Source organism: Falco peregrinus, chromosome Z, assembly GCF_023634155.1.
Source record: "Falco peregrinus isolate bFalPer1 chromosome Z, bFalPer1.pri, whole genome shotgun sequence".
Taxonomy (NCBI): domain Eukaryota; kingdom Metazoa; phylum Chordata; class Aves; order Falconiformes; family Falconidae; genus Falco; species Falco peregrinus.
In genome coordinates this window covers 20807796-20816998 of record NC_073739.1, presented here as the reverse complement: position 1 = coordinate 20816998, position 9203 = coordinate 20807796, and positions in this window count along the sequence as shown.

Here is a 9203-nt window from a genome sequence, read left to right as displayed (position 1 = left end):
CATGGAAAGTGTTCGGCATTTCTAAGCCCCATTGCAAACCTCGTCTCAGAGGGGTTCACCTGCCCTGTCTCTAGAGTGTCCATCTTTCCTCACATGGGAAACATGAGGAAAACCATGAGTCAGTTTCCCATGCAAGGAAATTTCCTTGCATGGGAAACAGACTGCTGGAAAACCAAATCCTACAGCAGCCTTGCAGTGATTCCACTTACCAAGAACAGCAGACCATCCCTGTTTGACAAAGGCCCTGCTGAACGTCACCCTGCCTGTGTCTTTCCCTGTGCTGTGTGTGTTCAGTACAGGTTGGATGAGCAAGACTCAGCTGTGCTCATACCCCCGATCCCTCTTCCAGAGGGGTGGTGGTGGCTGTGAAATTGTTGCAAATTCCCCGGCTGCCATCAGAGACTCTCCAGAGGGAGAAGTTCAGGAACAATTTAGAAATTATAGACCAGATCATAGAGCTGTCATAAAGCTTTCATCAGTCAGTAAAACAGTCTTTTCTTTCCATAAAAAATGACTAAAATTTTTTTGTCTTATAAAAAGAATATTGATGCTGGAACCCTGAAAACTCTGTCTGAACTTTTATTCTCTCTGCTTCTCTTTTCATTTCCTGTTTTTCTTTTCTTTGTATGTGGTGAATGCTTTCATGAGAGCTTTAATGCTTTTTGATCCACTTATGGGTGAGGTGCCTCAAATAACACCTCCATGTTGCCTACCTCCAATTTCCACCAGCAGGTCACCAGGCAGCCATGACCTCTTGTGAGCTGTGGGAGGGATGTCTTCATCAAGCCTGTGCTTCCTCCAAAGGAGAGGAATAACACGAGACTGGGTGGAGAGAAAAATTGCCCTTCAAACTCCTCTAACATTTTCAAGGCCTCTGGAAAGAGCACCATGAGTAGTGTATACACCGAAAGACCTTCTTGCTGCCTTTGCAAAGAGAAAATCATCCTTTCTGTGAAGCGTTTGCCCTGATATCATCACAAGGTGCTTCTGTCAGGCTCCAGCCGGCCCACAGAGCAGGTGCCGTCATTTCCCATTTCAGATGTAATTTCATGTTTCAATTAACTTTTCCTTCCCACATGGAAACCAGAGGCCGATTGCCACTCCTGGCTGAGCCCCACCGTGCCTCACGCCACAGCCTGCAGACATGCTGGTGCTTTCACTGCTGAGGCTGAGGCCCGAGCACTGCCCACAGGCTGCATACGTTGACTGCCTTATTGCATGAGGGTATCATTCAGGAAATATTTAGCTGTATTTTTCCAATATCTGCATGCTGTCTAAGCTCTTTGCAATTTAAATCTTTGTTGTAGTAGAAAGGTTTATATCTGCTTGTATTATACGTGGCAGTCAGGTGTCCGCTACTAATTGCAGACCTTCAAAGATTAATAGAGGAAATTACTACAGAAATTTTCCACGAAGCGGTGCTGCATAGGTAAGGCAGAGAGTGTCTCATATGATTTAATTCCTGTTACATACTCACCGCATCAGTTGATACAGGGGTATTTCATGCACAAGTTTTGCTTGCATAAATATTTTGGGACTGTCAAGAAGATATCTGGAGAAATCAGTACTGGTCCACAAACAGGGGGAAGGGGGAGAAAAGAGAGAGAGAGAGAGAAATTCATCACAGAACTTATTCACAATGAATAACTTGGCCCACTCCAGCTCTACCTCTACACAGGCAATACTGCACAGCAGCTACCCACTCTGGGGATGATGGCAGCCAGGAAATCAGCTCTCTGCATCATTGTCCTCTTCCCATGACTCAAACTTTTACAATTTAGTAGTAAGAGACTTTAAATTATTGTTAGGCAGTTGATTGAAAGTTGCTGTACCTGTTTTCAAAACATTGTAAGTAAAAATTGATGTGATTTTGAAAATGGAAAATTATTGTATGAAACTCTTAAGCACCAAGAGAGCTTCCTGGACTATGGCCATAAGCTGCATTTGTTCAAGTCAATTTTGCATTAATCAGTGTGCCTTGAAGATTACGTCCTATGTTTTTTTATTTAGTGGGTCATATATTTTAAAAAGTGCCTTTAAGTGTTTTGATGAAACACATTAAAAATCCACTGTAATGCCTAGGTGGCTGACAGTGTTAATATATGGCAGGTACATTTGCCTTTGCAGTTTAAATAATCTGGAGGAGATGCTTTATTATTTATTCTCAAATTTTATCACCAAAGATCCATAAAATCTGAAAATCAAATTTATGGTACTTGTCTCCAATACCTTCAAAAATATTAATGAATGTTTTCCAGTCACTCAACCACAGAATCAGACTTTTAAACGAAGTTTTCTAACTAGAAATTATATAAATGATCTTCTCCACCAGGAGAACAAGAAAATTAGCTGAGGCAGTCTTTTTGTTACTTATAAAGCATGCAGACAAAGAGTACTCTTAACGTTTAGCAAAAATGTAAAAGTCGGGCAGCAGTGGATTCCAGTTTTCTAAACACTCATAGGTCTGATGCATTTTCTGTGTCCCATGTAAACATTTTTGGTCATAAAATACAGCTGGACTTCTCACAGCAACAAGATTTCATATGAACTTTCTAGTTTTTGTGAAGAAATCTTGCTGTCGTGGGCAGTCCACCTGTCAGCAGAAGCACATTGCAGTCTCACCTCCACTCCTGGGCACAACAGTGAGTATGTACATGAAAAAAGGTTTCAGGGTCCAACCCTCCGTTTCAGAGTTAAACGTGTGTGGGTAGAGACTTGTCCTTTTGAACACACAAAAGACAAGCACAAAGGGCAAAGCAGTGTGCACATGCTGCTTTAGACAGAAAAAAGCTCCTGACACCTCACATCAGCACGGGCTAGAGATGCTTGACTGCAGCTCTCCTGTGCCCTGGCTGTGGAGGGAAGAGCTCCCTCCCTCACCCAAACCCAGAAGAAAGTAAATTTTCTGCCCTAGGTAGTAAGCTGCAGAGGCATGCACAGACCTCTGGAGAGGACCCTGGAGGGGGCATCTCCTGGGGCATGGCAGAGTTCTGTGAGCAGATGAGAGGAATGAAAGAAAAGCAGAAGCAGCGTACTTTGGTCATGGTTTACCAGAAATCCAGACAGTTGTATTGGGGGGGGTGGGGGGGGGGTGGGGGTGTCTTTAAATGTTGGGTGTTTTTTTTAAACCCAGCATTTTCTCAGGCAGAAGACCAGCCCCAGGTCCTGGAGTGAGAGCTGCTTTGTTCATGTCCCAGAACTGCTTGTCTGCTGAGCTGAGCTCCTGCAGGTAAGAAGCCTTCTCCTGCAATGGAGCCACCATGGCAGGAAGAAAAGACGGCTGTAGGAACTCACACATGTTTGAGGACAAGGACGGACCTAAGCTGTGAGTATGAATATTGGCAAAAGGCATACCCACACCCAAAATGCAAAGGATCAGCTTCAGCTTGCTCTAGGTTTTGAGCACAGATTTTCTTTCATTGCTAGTCTATCCAAACTAATTTGTCCATCTCTAGTAATTTTGCTCAGTGGGCCCCATCTCACAGCTTTTAGTCTTTATTCAGGCTGTATGCCCATTAACCTCAGTAAGAGCTGTGCCAGGATAAAGATTGAATGAGGACCGCAGGATTCAGGCTGAATATCTTGAATACCATTTAGATATGATTTCCTATGTAACTATCTCCATATTTCTTTAAATAAAACTATAGAGAAGTAGGAGGATGATAACAGCTTTAGTGACCTGATTCAACATAATCAGTTCTCACATGTAGGTGTGAGGCAGAAGATAGGAAATGAATCTTTTGAAAGAAATACAGGCTACGTAGTGCTGGGAGTGGTCAATGGGTAAACAAGTTCTGGCGGCAGTGAAGTTATGTGAATACACAGGAATTATTTAGTGCTTTCCCCCAACTATGAGCAGGACCACACAAATACAGGCTTGTCACAAATATATATGTAGGGAATGATGACTCCAATTCATTACATTTAGTGGGATTCTGTGTGTTTTGCTGGGCTGCTGACCTACTGCAACAGTACTGAAATGCATTGGGGTGCATTTTTTTTAAATTACAGAGGAAATATGAGAGAAGCCTTTAAAAGGCTTTGCATGTACAGTCAAGTCCACCCTTGGTCTAGCTCTCTGAGTCCATGCTTCCACTGAGGTTGAGTCAAGCCCTGGGACTGGAGCAGATGTGTTCAGACTGCTCTCCTGCAGAAGTCATGCAGCAGGTTTTAAAGGCTGTTTTCTAGCCATGTTTGAGTTACTCTAATTTTGCATCATCATGCAGTTTCATATCACTTCCCATTCCCAGCAGCTGTTAGAGGCTTTTCTGATTTTGGTCACCATTTGTTAAAAACAGAGGGAGTCTGTAGTGGCTCATGCAGGATGGGATGGGAGAAAAGATGAAAGAGATGCAGACAGGGGCTTCGAAGAAACCGAATGTGAGAGCTGAAGCTCTAATAAGCTTGAGCTCCCTCATTTTGGCCAGCTCTGAAGTTGAAACTTGTGGAGTTTTCTTGGCCTTCCATCTAGGTCTGACCTATCCTCTGAGAGTATGTGGATATTTTTGGCTTTTTAGAATATACTGCACAGATCACAGATCAGAAAAATTACAGCTGGCAAAAGCCTTACCTCATTTAGCCTGTCTGCCTGTATGTGAAGAATTGTTCCCTGGAGTCTGTTTTTGTAGTATTCATAACACAATCTAGAACTAGTGAAAAGGGGAAAGTTTGTCCAGAGAAATCTGCCATTTAAGGGAAGTTGTTGATTTGGACTTTTTTTTTTGTTGTTGTCATTGTTGATGTTTTATTTTGTCTGGATGAAACACGCTAGAATTTAGACAGCTCTCCAGCACCTCTCTGTATACCTAGGCAGAAAAGAACATTTTTTTTGGCTATTTGTTTGCATGATAGCCTGTTTCAGACAGATCTGAAGCGGCTGCTAACTACCATCTCAGCTGATTTTCATCTGAGGTGAGAATTAAAGACTACTGCATGACATATGAATAATGCAACATAACAGAGGCTGTAATTTAGTAATTGTACTGCAGTAGCACTTCCCAGTTCATCAGAATCTACAGACACACACGAACAGTCTCCAAAACAAGACTATAGCAATTACATGGCAAGAGCAGGTCAGATAGCATAATGTAAAAACAAAACAAAACAAAACAAAACAAAAAAACGCCACCCAAAAAACACCAACACCCCCCCCCACCCCCCCCAAAACCAACAACAAAACACCCCAAAACATTTTAAACAACCTCCAAAGTCCCTGCAAATGCTGTTAGCTTGATTGCTTCTAGATCAATCGGGCACCACAGGAATGCAGCAGCACCTCAGGTGGGCTCCCACACTGCCTGTCCAGAAAGGGGTGTTGTAGGCAGTAGAAACCCCTTTGGGAGCCTGGTTGCGGTGGGCACTTTCCCTTTGCCTTCCTCTACCATGTGGAGCCTGCAGGCTCAGCCATTTGGATCGTGGCTGGCAAATGGGTGGGCTACAAAACAGCACACCCTCGGTCTGGTTGGGGCTGAAGTGGGGAGCGATTTATGCAACCACTGTCACATCCTCAGAGAATTGTATTAAACTTCCCTTTTGCTAGGTTAAAACTTAGAAAACCTAAGAAAAATAGCATCTATATTCGTCTTGTTCAGAATCGTCATTCCAAAGGATAACATAACGTTTTACAAATTGCATGAGCCCTGTGTTGTAGTTGTTTTTTAACAGGTCTGACTGTGCTTCATTAACTGGCTTCTTCTGGCATAACGCTTTCACCCATCAAATTTACCTGTTCTTAGCTGCCTTCAAAGAAACTCCAAACTGTGAGTAGTAGTTAATACTTCTCTGTACCACATCTGGTATTGCTTAAGGTTATGCATAGTCTCTTAGCAGAGTCATTTTCCCTTCTGCAGTACAAAACGAAACATATTGATTATAATTTGTTTCCACTCCCTTTTATCTTTTTTTTTACTCAAAACTTGGATGAAAATATTCAAAAAGTATTTTTCTCTAGTTTTTTCTTAGTTGCCCTAACAGACAAATTTATATGAAAAGTAACCTTGAATGAAGGCAAAAGGATAAGTTTTGTTGTGGTTTTGCCAAAAGCATGTTTTCCCTTATGAAAATCCTCTAGTAATCTCAAAATATTGGATAGAGATCTTACAGTTAGGGCACAGAATATAAGTCCAAGCATCCCTCACAGTCCTGCAGCATTATCAACCAATATAATGTTGCTGTTGGGGTTATCAAATGACTTTGTGAAGCATATGCGTAGCTTTCAATAAAGTGGACTAAAGGGCCTGAGTCAGGATACTGACAAACAAGCACAGCTGCATAACTCTGAGAATGTATGAAAACTTGATGAAGTCAGTGGGAATTACTTTGTTCCTAAATGAGGACCTGTAAGGGAAAACTAATGGGTGACAAAAGTTCTTTCTGTTCTGTGACCCTCAATAACTGTTTGACTCCGAACTTTTCAGTTTTTCCCTATTCTCTGATTCTTTTATTTAAACTATGACAGATTTAAGGATCAAATTAGCCTCTGTAACAGAGCTGGCATCCAGATTAGAAAGAAAAAAAAAAAAAAGAAAAAACAAGAGTTCGCTTTTTAAAGTACTGGTTTTATGTTACTTTCCATTTGGAATTAGTTGTTCTTAATATCTTTCATCCTCTGGCATTGTAGGGGAAAAAATAACAAGACCCTTCCAATGATAAGCCTCAGTCTAATCTATGGACCAGGGTAACACTACCCAGCTCCCAAGTCAGGTGTCTGCAGCAGTGACCCATCTGACCCTGAAGAGCAATGTGGTCCATACACTTAGGGTTCTTTTTCCCCTTCTTCATCCCTCTCCTTTAGGTTTTCCACCTCTGCACACTCTAGCTACATCCCAGCCGCAGATGAAGAATGGGGCTAAAACTGTGGCATGTGCCATGCAGGGCACCTGTCCCTGACACAGCCTGAAGGACTGTTTTAAACTCTAATGTGAGTTAATGAAAGATTTGAACTAGGTTTTAAATTATTTTCTCCTGTCACATTAGCTTTAAAAGAATTCCCCTAATGGTGCACCTTTCTCACTCTTTCTGTGCATGGAAGAGCTTTCTTCCAGCCCACTGCCTACACTTTTCAATGGTATTCCCCAAACTTTTTCCATATCTATTTCTTAATCTGTTTCCTATTTCTTCTTTCTCCCTTTCTTACACAAGCATTTCTCTTGCATCACATTCACACCATCACCAGCTCTCCCTCCCCTCCTTGCTGCCATGTTTGTTTCTGTGAGCAGATCCCCAGCTGGACATTGGGATTAGGAGAGGGAGAGAGTGACTGACACTGCAGATGGTGTTTGAATGTGCTGTGTGCAGCAAATGGGCAGAAAATGGGAGTAAGCAAAAGAAACAGTGAAATGCTACAGAAATGGGAACTGTATCTTTTCAGTTAATTCCTTTACTTCTGTCTTCCTTAGTGAATATGAGCCTTAATAACTTTATTAGGGAGTGGGGTTATTTGAGAACAGCTTTCCTGGCAAGGACAAAAAACACTGTTGGGATGCAACTACATTATTATTTGGCCTCACGGCTGGTGATTTTCCATTTCCAATGACAAATCCAAGACTTGCCTATTTTGATCTCCACTTTTCTCTATTAGAGAGAACAGCAAACATTTCTAACGTGTGATTTTCATGGAGAGCAACTTCTTAATGTTGTTAAGATATCTAAACAAGAAATATAAACCGTGCCTTACTCAGGCCCAAACGTCTTTCCAGACTACCCTTGTAGAGTGACAAGTACGAGCATCCAGTGCAGAGGGGGTGTGTGGCTTCCTTTTCCACAGAAAAACTGCATTTCTTGACCATACTTTTCATGGATATAAGACATGCAAGAGCCGCCAGAATTGCCCTGCATTCATTGTATTTGCGGTACCACAGGATGATATATTCAGAAATATCTGCAGGGAACCAAGAATTATCAAGAGGGTTTCACAGAGGAAAACGAATTATTTAAAGAAGCAGCTGAAATGTATTTCTGTTCTGAATGTCCCCTAGAGCCTGGCTAGTAGGGACATTCAGCCCATAAATATGGACTAAACTCTATTTTCATAATTGATTTGCAGTTCATCTTTAAGTGCTAAGGAGGCCAGGTGGTTCAGCCGAGACTGCAGCTTGATTCCTGTGCAATAAAGAGTCTGTGCGTGCCACACTTGGGCAAGTTATACCATGGACCGTTGAGGCCGATAGAAGTCTGTGTAATAATTCTCACTCCATCATTTTCGAACATTAGTGACTTACAGGCCCTGATCTTAGTTCTGAATTTGCCTTCATTTTCATTGATTTTGTGGTATATCTCATGCCCATTGCAGTAAATTACCAAGATCATAAATGATGACTCATGAAGCCGAGAGTAAAGTCAATGCCATTGGGGTGAAAGAAATTAATGGATGCTGTTGGACAATCTTTGCACTTTTCTGTATCTGTTTTTTGAACCTTTTCATTGCACATGGGCCTTGGGAAGTTGGGGGATGTGATAGCAAAAAATATGTCTATGGCTCAGAGTTCTCTCGCATCTCAGTAAATGCTGTGGGGACTGAGGAAAGGAGAGGTACAAGGGATTTCAGCAGTTTTTTAAAACTTCTCTGTTTCTTAGCTAACAACATATTGCTGGCTGAGGACTGCACTCCTTGCAGGAGAAGGCCAGCAGAAATTGAGACAGCATTATCTAAAGCAGTTACAAACTTCTAACAGCAATACTAAGGTTGATCTCTATTTAGAATGTTTATCCTTCATCTTCTGTAGGGGCGAAAAGGAATGATGACTGTCATTATATTTATTGACAGTACTGCTGAAGCACTCTTCATACTGCCCAAATGCCTGGCATTATCTTTCCTTAGGGGGCTAAGTCACTTACAGCAAACAATAGTGGATCCTTTGAGAAATACTTTCCAAGTTGCATAACTCACAACTTGGGAAAAACACTTCGCTAACTTCAACCACAGTATGTTTTTAAGGAGGAAAACATAATATAACTGTGGGTAAAGGAGACTGTATGAACTGAGTATAATAAAGGGCTCTTTGATAGAATTAATCCAGTATTATTTGTTGGCCATCTGAAGGCTGCCTGTTACCACGGACACCACAGGACAACATCATTAGTTATGTGATGTGCAGCAATACAAATTGCATTGATTTGCAGTTTGGTGACTGCAAAGTAACTGTTGGTGTTTGAAAGGCTAAGCGCTTCACTGACACAGATGCAAGACTGACTGCTGGAGTCAG